Source organism: Octopus bimaculoides, chromosome 5 (genome assembly GCF_001194135.2).
Source record: "Octopus bimaculoides isolate UCB-OBI-ISO-001 chromosome 5, ASM119413v2, whole genome shotgun sequence".
NCBI lineage: Eukaryota > Metazoa > Mollusca > Cephalopoda > Octopoda > Octopodidae > Octopus > Octopus bimaculoides.
Window position 1 is genome coordinate 39,869,032 of NC_068985.1, and position 10,655 is coordinate 39,879,686.

Below are 10,655 nucleotides of genomic sequence, written 5' to 3' on the forward strand. Positions count from 1 at the left end.
ATATAAATATACATATATATAAAACATAATAAACTATGAATACACAAGATGTACCATAGAATCATAGGAAGTCCAACAGAAAAAATGAAGATTTTGCATGTAGCAAATGCATACAGGAAGAAAGCAATAAAAGCACGACGTTCGTATACAGAGTATGGTATTGCATGGAAGCAAAATAGAAGCACTGAATGCAGAAGGTGTGTCAAGACTGGAAAGAAATGAGGGACCCTGTTTTGCAGGATGTGTAATGTCAGAGTGTGTGAATGACGGAACTGAAATGAGATGAGAGAAAAACTGGGTATAAAAGAAATCGGTCTAGTGTGCAAGACAAAAGGCAGTACTGTTATGGACATGTCACACATATTGAAGATGACAGTTGGATAAAGAAATACCAAGCAACCTTAGAGGAAGAAACCCACAGAAGAAGAAAAAATGGGGAAGAAGTAATGAAAACTGTCTTAAGCAGTAGAACCTTACAAAGGAAATGACAAAGAACAACAACAAATGGTAAGGTACTGTGCTGGAAAAAACCCCATTCAGTCATGAAAATGCTGACATAAAATGATGATGATGCATAAAATACACATACATGGATATGATGCGTGTGCGCATGCATGCACACACACACACATACGCATCACTGTTGACACACCTCAGTTTGAGAATCTGATTCTATTTAATTTACCTATACCTATGTGTTCTAAAATGGCTGCAAAACCTGCTTTTAACCTAAATAATCTCTAGCAACAAAGGTGTGAGAATTTAAGTATTTTTAGATAAAAAAGTTCCCTTGTCAGCTTGCTTTCTTGCACTGATGTCGCCTTCTGTCTGGTTACTTTTAAAACAATTAGGTTCAACAAAGCATTTCTCCTTTAGAACAAATGATTGGATAAAGAAATAATAATATTAACTGTGTCATGCCATGTTCCTGCTATAGTGGGAAGAGGCTAAATATAATCTCTTCTGGATTATCATTAAAGTGTTAATGAACAACACACATAGAAAAAGAAGATAAAATATTAATATAGACAACTGATCACATTGCAGCTTTGTGGTCAAGTGTGTTTATGTCTCATTGTTAATTGTATTCTCCATAGCTGTTGCTTATTTTTGTTTTTAACTGAAAAAAAAAGAAAGATTTCTTTGTAATGAAATGAGTGTGTGATGAACCCAGCACTTCATCTGGTAAACAAGGAGCTTAGACTCTTTACAGTAATTATTGATGATACTTATTCTTAGCTAGGGCAGGTGCAGAAAGGAAGAGGTTTGTCTATGCTTTACTGTGTGAAAACCAGAGACTTGAAGTGTTCCAAATTGCCAGACAGTGTGTTTGAGAGAATTGAGTTGTTGTGGGAGAGAAGTGTGTATGGACAGATAATGGTACACTTACTCTTAGTGATCCCGAAAAGAAAGTGGTGTGGAAGAGCTACTATGAAAGGCTATTAAATATAGGGAATGAATGGGAGAAAGAGAATTTCCTTCATGTGAACCCAACAGAGGGATCAGATACCCTACTTGACAGCAGCATGCTAGATAACACAATTAAAGATATGAAGACAAAGAAGGCCCCTGGTGAGTGCTGAGATGCTTAAGATATCCGGTAGAGTTGGATCCAGTCTAGTCCCCAGTATAGTTAATCAGGTTATTTAGGAGAGTGTAATTCCTAGTGACTGGGGTAGCAGCATCATAGTCAGCTGCTACAAGATAGAAGTTATTATAGAGGCACCAAATTGCTGGACCAGGTGATGAAAGTTGCAGAGTGAGTTATAGCCAATTTAATTAGGAACAAAATTAGATTAATGAAATGCAGTTTGACTTTGTCCCGAGGGGAAGCACCACTGATGCCATTTTCATAGTCAAGTAACTGCAAGAGAAGTATTTAGCTAGGAACAAGCTATTGTATGTGGCACTTGTTTATCTAAAGAAAGCCTTCAACAGAGTAACTTGCTCTGTGATATGGTGATCTCTGAAGAAGCTAGAGGAAGATGAATGGCTTGTGATAGAAGTACAGGACATGTACAGGGGTGCTGTTAGTAAGCCATGGGTACAGTGATGAAATTAGTGTCCTCAGCCTCTTCCTATTCAACATCCTTCAGACCATAGCAGAGGAATTTAAGATTGGAAGCCCATGGGAATCACTATATGCTGATTATCTGGGCCACATAGCAGAATCTGTAACAGGATTAGAAAAGAAATTCCAGGTGTGGAAACAGAACTTGGTATCAAAGGGTCTTAAAGTTAACTTGGCAAAGACCAAGGTTGTAGTAAGCAAGAAAATGATTAGGACCCTCCAACCTTCAGATAAATGGCCCTGTTCAATATATAGGAAGAGTGTAGGCAGAAATTTCCTTTGGTGTACCCAGTACAAGCTAGGGACACATAAGAGGTGCAGTGGAATAGTAGGAATATTAACAGAGAAAGTAGTGTTGTATGTGGAAGATGTACAGAAGTCTTAAAGATCACAGATACATGGGAAAGTGATTTCCTCAAATGTCCCAGAGGCTCTCTGGAAGTTGTAGATAATTTCTGTTACCTAGGTGACCTGATTAGCAGTGGAGGAGGTTGTGCAGAAAGTGTAATTGATAGAATAAGAATAAGATGAAGAAAGTTCAGAGAGCTTTTACCTGTATTGGCAAACAAAGGTCTCTCTCTCCAAGTAAAAGGAAGATTGTATGATGTATGTGTATGAAATGCAATGCTACACTGTGGTGAGATATGGGCCCTGAATGCAGAAGGCATGTGAAGACTAGAGAGGAACAAAGCTGGTATACTTTGCTGGATGTGTAATGTCACTGTACACATGCAACAGAGCATTAGTGTATTAAGAGAAAAAATTAAACACAAGAGGAATTATATGCAGTGTGCAAGAGAGAAGACTGCACTGGTTTGGTCACATGATGCAGATGGATGAGGACAGTTGTATAAAGAAATGCTGCTCACTCACTTAAAGTGGAGGGAATTTGTGGAAGAGGGAGTCCCGGGGTTCTTTCTGATTTGGCGGGCGCCACTTTTTATTTATGTTTTATTTAGTGTGTTTTCTACCGAAACACTTAAAACTTAGAAAGATCCCCAAGGTGCCACATAAAAAATAATTGGTGTTGGTGCCATGTAAAAAGCACCCAGTACACTCTGTGAGGTAGTTGACGTTAGGAAGGGCGTCCAGCTGTAGAAACCAAGCCAAAACAGACTATGGAACCTGATACGACCCTTGGCTTTGCCACTTCCTATCAAGCCGTCCAACTCATGCCAGCATGGAAAATAGACATTAAATGATGATGATAATGTGTGTGTGTGTGTGTGTGTGCACGCGCGCGTGTATTTATGTAGATATCAGTTGGCCAACTCCTGTGAAACTGTTCAATCGATGCCAGCGTGGAAAACAGACGTTTAAAGATGATGATATGTATGTATGTATGTATGTATGCATGCATGTATGTGTACATATACACACGCAGTCACACAGACGAACATTTAAAGATTACACAAACACAAGACTTGCCAAACTTGTTCCAATCAACTTCATTCCTGTTGTTAAATTTTGGAATTTCCTTTGCAGTCGCTGCGGGTATACAGGGTCCTTCGAATTTACGTTGTCTTATAGATCTTTTTTCAATATTAGTACGTCAGCACTTTTCTTTCAATACTAGTTTGAAAAAAAAAAAGTCATAAATTGACATAACGAGTGGGATATTACATATATAAAGTATATCATAAAAACTTACAACTCGTTTGAGAAAAATGCTGTGTCCACACATACTACTACGGTTTTATATAAATTTGATAAAAATAGTTCAATTGTAATATTGATTTTTGACACGAAGTCACGAACTGAAGGACGGAAACAGCTGACGGTAAAATATTTTATCAACGGAGTTGACACTTTAAACCCTCAAAACTGATAATTAAAGTTAGGTATTTAGTCCAATAATAATGATGATGATGATGATTTCTAGCATAGGTACAAAGCCAGAAGTTTTGGGGTAAAAAAAAAAAAGTCGATTAAATCGACCCCAGTACTTGAGTTCAGTTTATCAAACCCGAAAGGACGAAAAGAGGAGTTTGAACCCACGTAGAGATCCGTAATTAAGCACTACATTAGACCACTCAACCGATTCAACCAACCACCACTATTATAATAAAGATTTCTTTTTCTTTTTGGCAAGTGAAACAAATACAAAACATTATAGAATAGTAACAGTATTGTATATAGCCACAAAACTCGTTAAAATCACGCATCTATAAACACGTTACTTATGCAACACGCACAGAGAGGATTTTACGTTTTACTATGTCAAATGCAAACATCCAGAATTTTATTTATTAGATTAGGCTTGGGAATTACCGATAGGGTCATCGGATACTGGGGATGATGAAAAATCGCACCCTTAAATGTATCCTTGTGCTTGCCCCTGGTCGAAGTGCCCCGACTTGATTGCCGATCATCGTTGATCATGTTGCCAGGCACCCACAGTAGTTTAACTGATGGCTGGTGAGCATCTAGAATAATTCCGTGAACAAACATCTTAATTTGGCAAATCCCCATCAACAACGTTGCACACAAACACCTTAGAAAGAATATGGAGTAACATAAAAAGTAAATATCGAGTGATGCATAGAGTTTCCTTAATTTTTTTTCAGCGTGTCTATCAATAAGTCTTCAGCTGGCGTCATATACTCAAATATATTTATGGTCTTCATTCTAGGTCTTGAAATTACTATTCTATGCAATATTTTTTTAAGAAAGTTTTGGAAGCCTAGATTTTACGTACCTAAAATTTTAAGATCTGTGATTAAATGAAAACTCTCAACTTCTCTGCATCATTGCAACTTTATATAAAACATTATATATGTACTTCACATGTCAAGTTTTACACAAATAAGCAATAAATGCATAAATAAAGCAATATAGACAATAGAAAGAAAGCTTATGGAACCGGTTTGTTTACGTCTACATTGACAAACAGGTTCTTAAAAAGCGGTAGTAAAAAGATGTAGGAATGAAACGGGCAATTTTACCGAAATCTTTTTCTCATTTGATTGATTACAAAGCTGTAAATTTAGCTTGATTGTCCATAGGAATATGTATATATGTGTTCGATGACATCATTTAAATCCCCGTTATATCAATTATCTTTAGCACGTTAAGTGAAATTTTGTTTACACTCCTAAATCCGAATCTGTCAATAGCGACACATCAGTATTCCTTAACTTTTCGCCTGCCATCGAATTTTGATAACGTTACTCCAATTATATATTGCTTTAATTAAGGCTCTTTACTCGATAATGAGTGGTACAAGGCTGTTTTGTTTTGTTTCGTTTTTCATTATTATTATTATTATTGGTGGTGGTGGTAAGTGCGTGGAATTTCTTTTATAGCAGAACACACACAAGCATAAGTGAAGAAAAAATTTAACAAGTGTAATAGCTAAGAGGTTTGTGAAAATATTATGCGAGATGTTAACAAGTATCTAAATGTAAGTAGTAAGTTAATCAATCAATCCGCTATAATAGTAAAGATCAACTCACTTTATTCTTTCATACTTTTCAGTAGCACCTGCGTATGCGTACGTCGTTACTGTTCATTGTACGGTGTATGCGAAATTTGTCTTCCTATTAGTAACAATTTCCCATACACAAATAGTTTGACATGCACAATTTATTGGAAGTATGATTATATTTTATTTCTCCAACAAAGGGTTCTGCCCGATACATCTTCACTTTCACTACATTACTTTCTTTAATTTGGGAGTTTTATTAACGGACAATTTCCATTGATTTCTTGGGTTCTAATTTTTTTAGAGGAACTGGGGGTGGGATTTACAAAATTTGTATCTGGGGCAAAATGAGTAATTTCTGATACCTCGTTATTTTTCTCCCCACCTGTTGGAAATTATTACATTGCAAGTATTGCATCATCGGGCCAGCATAATTGTTGTTGTTGAAGTTGAGAGAGTTTGAAACAATCAGATGACAAGTACTTCTTTTTCAAGAAATATTTTAACTTTGACCCGATTGTAATTGAGGTTGCTAATAAAATATCTGGATAATTTTTGCTGTTTAACAATCAAGATTTTTTTCTCTGTTGGATTCCAGGTAAAATTTTTTCCCCACACTAATGTCTAATTTGATAATTTTCAAAAAATGGTGTCTAAATTGGGGCAAAATGAGTAATGACTAATTTCTTCTCTTTAATTGCTTAGTGTGTAATTATATCAAGAAGATAGAAACTCCTGCAAATCGTGAAGAAGCTATATAGAATATTATATGAAGAGTTTTTAGATTATTTGAGTTCCGTTAATTTTATATCATGTGCCATTTTTCCATGACCCTCTTTCAATTTGATCTAGATATTTATTTGAATTAGCGTTCAACAATGATAAAACAGAAGCAATTAACTCTTTCATTATTAAATTCACATTGCTGCCATTATTTTGAAAACTAATATAGTTCTTACAAAAGAAAGACAAAGAAAAGAACAAAGTGAGAAAAAAGAAAATAAATAGAAAAAAAAACGTCAATGCAGCACCAAGTGTTTCAATTGGTTGCACATCACAAGGTTCAATGGAACCTACTGAAGCAAGCTGGCATGCTCACAGCATTACCACAGGTGATGGCGAGGCTAAAGCATTGGAAAAGCCAAGGGCCCTCACCTGACACCTTGGTGAGGCAAGCTGCCAACGATGACAAGAACTTCGCTGTTAGTGGCCCTCTAAACATCTCAAACATCACAGGTTGGAAGAGATAGTTCACTGCCAAGTCCCGATACTTCAGCGTTTTGTTCCGTTTGGCTACAGAAGCAGTGAACCACCCATTTACCACAGCATCCAGGATGTGGGAGGGAGCAAAAGAGTCACAGACTGTGGCATCCCAGATGAGGCACCTACCACTAACTGAGAGACAGAGGGTAAGACCATCTGGTCTCATTCCATGACTTCTGGAAAGTTCCACTAGCTCCAGAACTAAGAGAATATTAATTCGAGCCAGAGCCCACTTAATGATTAGGTATAACTTGGTTTGACGAGCAAAGCAACCAACATTTAGGTGGTAAGACAGACCATAAATATTTGTGGGATCGAGGGCCCTACTACAGTGACATCTCAGTCTCCTACAGACGTCAACTAACAACTCTGAATATGATGGAGATGCAGTGCTCATCTAGACTGAGTAGACCTCCAATGTTAGCCACAAAAAAAGCATCAATCCAGTCTCCTGAGAATTTTGCGCTAGCAGAAAGTAGGCGACACCTTGAAAATTGAACAGAATGATCAAGGAGAGAGGTGGCACCTGAATGCAGGTTATCCTATACTCTCTGCTTCCATCTATCCTCAACTGTAACAGGAACTGACAAACCTAGTTCTCTTCACTATAACAGAGCTTCAACCATCTCCCTGTTGGAATTAGGCCATGTTGGAAAGGAGAGGATGTGCCTACTAAAGAGGAGCAAGTGTAGATGGAGGGGAAAGAACAGGGAAGAGATAAAGATGAGTACTTGCGCAGACCCAGACACCCAAACTGTTTGGGCAAAGCAGCCTGGTTGCAGGACTCTAGGGAGAGTTTGACATTGACCAAGCATTCAAGTTCCCTGAAGGTTAGGTCATCAAAGCATTGGAAAGACGGTGAGAATCTATAAGAGGGACTAACTCTCAGAAAATACAGTAGCTTAGGAATTGAGAAGCAATTCCTAAGTATAAAAAAATACTTGATGGGGCTCACTTACCTCAAGATTTTTTAAAAGTTGTCCAAAGTTAGCCATTTTGGACAGATGAACTCGAAAGCTAGGTTAGTAATTGGGACTCGAAGGGAACTCCATGATGATGAAGGAGTTTGAATTTCTGATGCCAAAAGATGGATATTTGTGAGTAGGAGTCATTTCTCAAATGTAATTCTAGAACATTGAAGAGGAGGATTTATCTTGTCTTGTCTCATGACTCATTTTGGCCCCACTAAATTTGTCTTTTATATGCTTAAAGAGAATGGAGATAATTTTCTAAAATAGTATTCAGATTATGGTATTTTTAATGCATTTAGAGAAGGTCATTTGCTTAACTGAAATAGTTTTTGTAAGGTAGTGAACATTTATATAAAATAATTTTTCATAAAGTTTCAAATGCAGTAAATCTTATTCATTATACCCCACCTGCTACTTATATTTCTGAGTGAAAGGAAGATTCAGACTTTGTATTGTAAGCCTCCAAACTAATTATCCAATTTCTAGTGAGTTCAGTGCTGTTATACTCCTTCTGCATCTCTCTCACTCCCTCCCTCTTTTCTCTCTTTAATGATCACCCGCACGGTTTCTGTAAAGCTAGCGCTACTGTCCTCTGTCACTCAACAACAGGATTTTGCCTTGGAGAAATTTACTGAAAGCAATGCTGTCACCCTCAATGTCAGCAAATCTTTCAACTGTATCAAAATCTCTTTGGTCAATAGCTTCTGATCAGATTGCACTGTCACAGCATATGTTAATAGAGTGTCCCTTGGTCACTGACAATCTTTCCTGGCGAAAGTACATTCTTGACATAACCAGAACTTCATCCTAACGACTGTACCTACTCTTCAGAGGCAAAAGCTACTCCATTCTTCCCAATAATTCCGTTAATTATTTTTGATGTTTAACAAAAATACTATTATTCTACATTTTGCTTTACATTTGAGTATATATCTTATCCTTTGCTCATAGTGTATTGAAAATGACTGCATTTTTTTATTTTGATTTGCAGTCATTGGATTGAAAATAGCCCTGGACTGGGCACATGATGATATTAATATTCACTTTGAGTACTGTTTTAGACAGATTGTGGGCAGGGAGTGGTTGTACTAGCTTTGATAGGTTCTGACATAAAACATTAGTGAACATTTATGAATGTGAAGCTTTCAGCTTGTATCTGTTTTCAACTGTAAGAGTTAGTCAAACCCAGTAGAAAATGTCAGTAGATTTTTGCCTTTGTGAATAGTACATGACTAAATGGATGTGAGTGCATTTGTTATCCTCACATTAAGAACTGCTTTTAAGTAACATAATTAATTAATTTCAGGGGCTGTTTGCAAGAATATGAAAAATGCAACAGAAGCAGGGGTTGAGTTAGTGACTTGAGAATGGCTTTGGACTGCCAGTGACAGAAATGGCGGCTGAAGGAGAAGACAAAAAAAATTTGGACAAGTTTGCTCTTGGCAATGAATCTACCACTGATCTCAGGTCTGCACAAATGGAAAATAAAGATAACCCATTTACGGGTTACCTCAATTTTTTAAGGTAATCCATTTTTGCAATGCACTGGTAACAATCGGCTGAATAGCTTTGCATACATGTTTTTTTTTTCCATTCAAATTACTCATTCACCAGGTTAGTAAGTAATACTCCTGTCTGTAGTTTCAAATGTAATTTTATTGATGATATCTCTTGCATTTAATGTGTTTTTCCTATTTCTGCACATTCCAAATATATTTCTTTTTAACAAATCTCCCAAATTTCAAGTCCTAAAATCGAACCCTAAAATGAATACCATTACTCCTTATTTACCAGTTTTTATTTGCAGATATGAATGATTGCTGGACTTTGTCACAAATAGCCACAGCTGTATAAGTGACCTCAACACCAGTTAAATAAATATCTTAGTTTTACAGTGTATATTGGCCAGTATATTTTGTCTTCATTTTTATTAACTTTTAAATGTTGTGATTTACTTTTGCTGTGTTGTAAATAGCTATTTTCCAAATTTATAGTTTATAAAATAAATGATGTTTGCAAAGAAAAATGAGTTGTTCATTTTAAAGTTTTTTTCTGGCAGTTTCTACATGATTTTTCAGATATTCCCATACACATGCCATGTAAACTGATGCTCATACACTCACATCTTCAAAATATATTTAGTATTGTTTCTGTTTAGCAGTGGGTGGTCCTCATTGGCTGTAAATTGAAACAATATTACATTTTTATTTTCAAATGCTGGGTGGGTGAGGCAGGAATCAGAGCAATTCATGCCAGGGATTTGGTGTAATGCTATGGAGAACATAAAGTGTGGCCATATAAATGTTTAATCATACATTAATTAACCCATCCTTGAATGTATTCCAGATCCAGATCAGGCATTTGACAATGTCAAGTCAGGTCGATATTGAGACTTCTCAAGTTGAACAACCATACATCAACCCAACTTCATTTCCATATCGATGTCACCTTGATGTGAATATGACATTGAGTCAATGTCAACCCAATGTAAGAGACCAAAATCTTACATCGGCCTAACCTCAAATTCATATTGGCCTGACATCAGGGAATATGTTGGCCCGATGTTGCGCCGTGTTGCAAAATGAGATTAGGCTGAAATCAAGCTGACACAATTTCTGATGTAGGGCCGATATAGGTAACAACATCAGTTTGATATTGGCCTGATATGGTTTTGCTGGCTGGGTAGTAGATTTTTGCTATTCTTGTTTATGTCTCCTCCAGCCTGGTGGGTGTTAACAAGGTTATGTAGAAAACGAATATGAAAATAAAATGCACGCTAACGACCCGGGTGTGGGGTAGGGACTTTTAGAAAATTCACAAAATCCAATTTTCCGTCACAACTTCAGGTAAAATGGGTATATATATTGATTTTTGTTTATGAAATCCCACGTTTTTGGATATGGAGGATCTGATTCTGATAATAAAT

General features: G+C 36.7%; 1 protein-coding gene and 1 long non-coding RNA gene across 4 annotated transcripts in view; one reads left to right on the top strand and one right to left on the bottom strand.

Annotated features, from left to right (window-relative positions):
* LOC106879856 (transmembrane protein 180) overlaps window positions 1–5,619 on the bottom strand; it is a 26,547-nt gene extending 20,928 nt beyond the window's left edge. The window contains exons 1-2 of one of the 3 annotated variants that reach the window (XM_052968330.1): window positions 5,527–5,619; window positions 3,500–3,643 (exon numbers count right to left, since the gene is read on the bottom strand). The gene's annotated coding sequence lies outside the window, so the exon portion shown is untranslated. Of the gene's footprint in view, window positions 1–3,499; window positions 3,644–5,016; window positions 5,362–5,526 lie in introns of those variants that run through there. The other 2 variants (XM_052968331.1, XM_014929570.2) reach the window with 2 other exon arrangements.
* On the top strand, window positions 5,535–9,685 carry LOC128247911 (uncharacterized). The gene is made up of 3 exons (XR_008264253.1): window positions 5,535–6,093; window positions 9,036–9,253; window positions 9,524–9,685. It is a non-coding gene; the product is annotated as an uncharacterized LOC128247911 (long non-coding RNA).
* The last annotated feature ends 970 nt before the right edge of the window (window positions 9,686–10,655 follow it).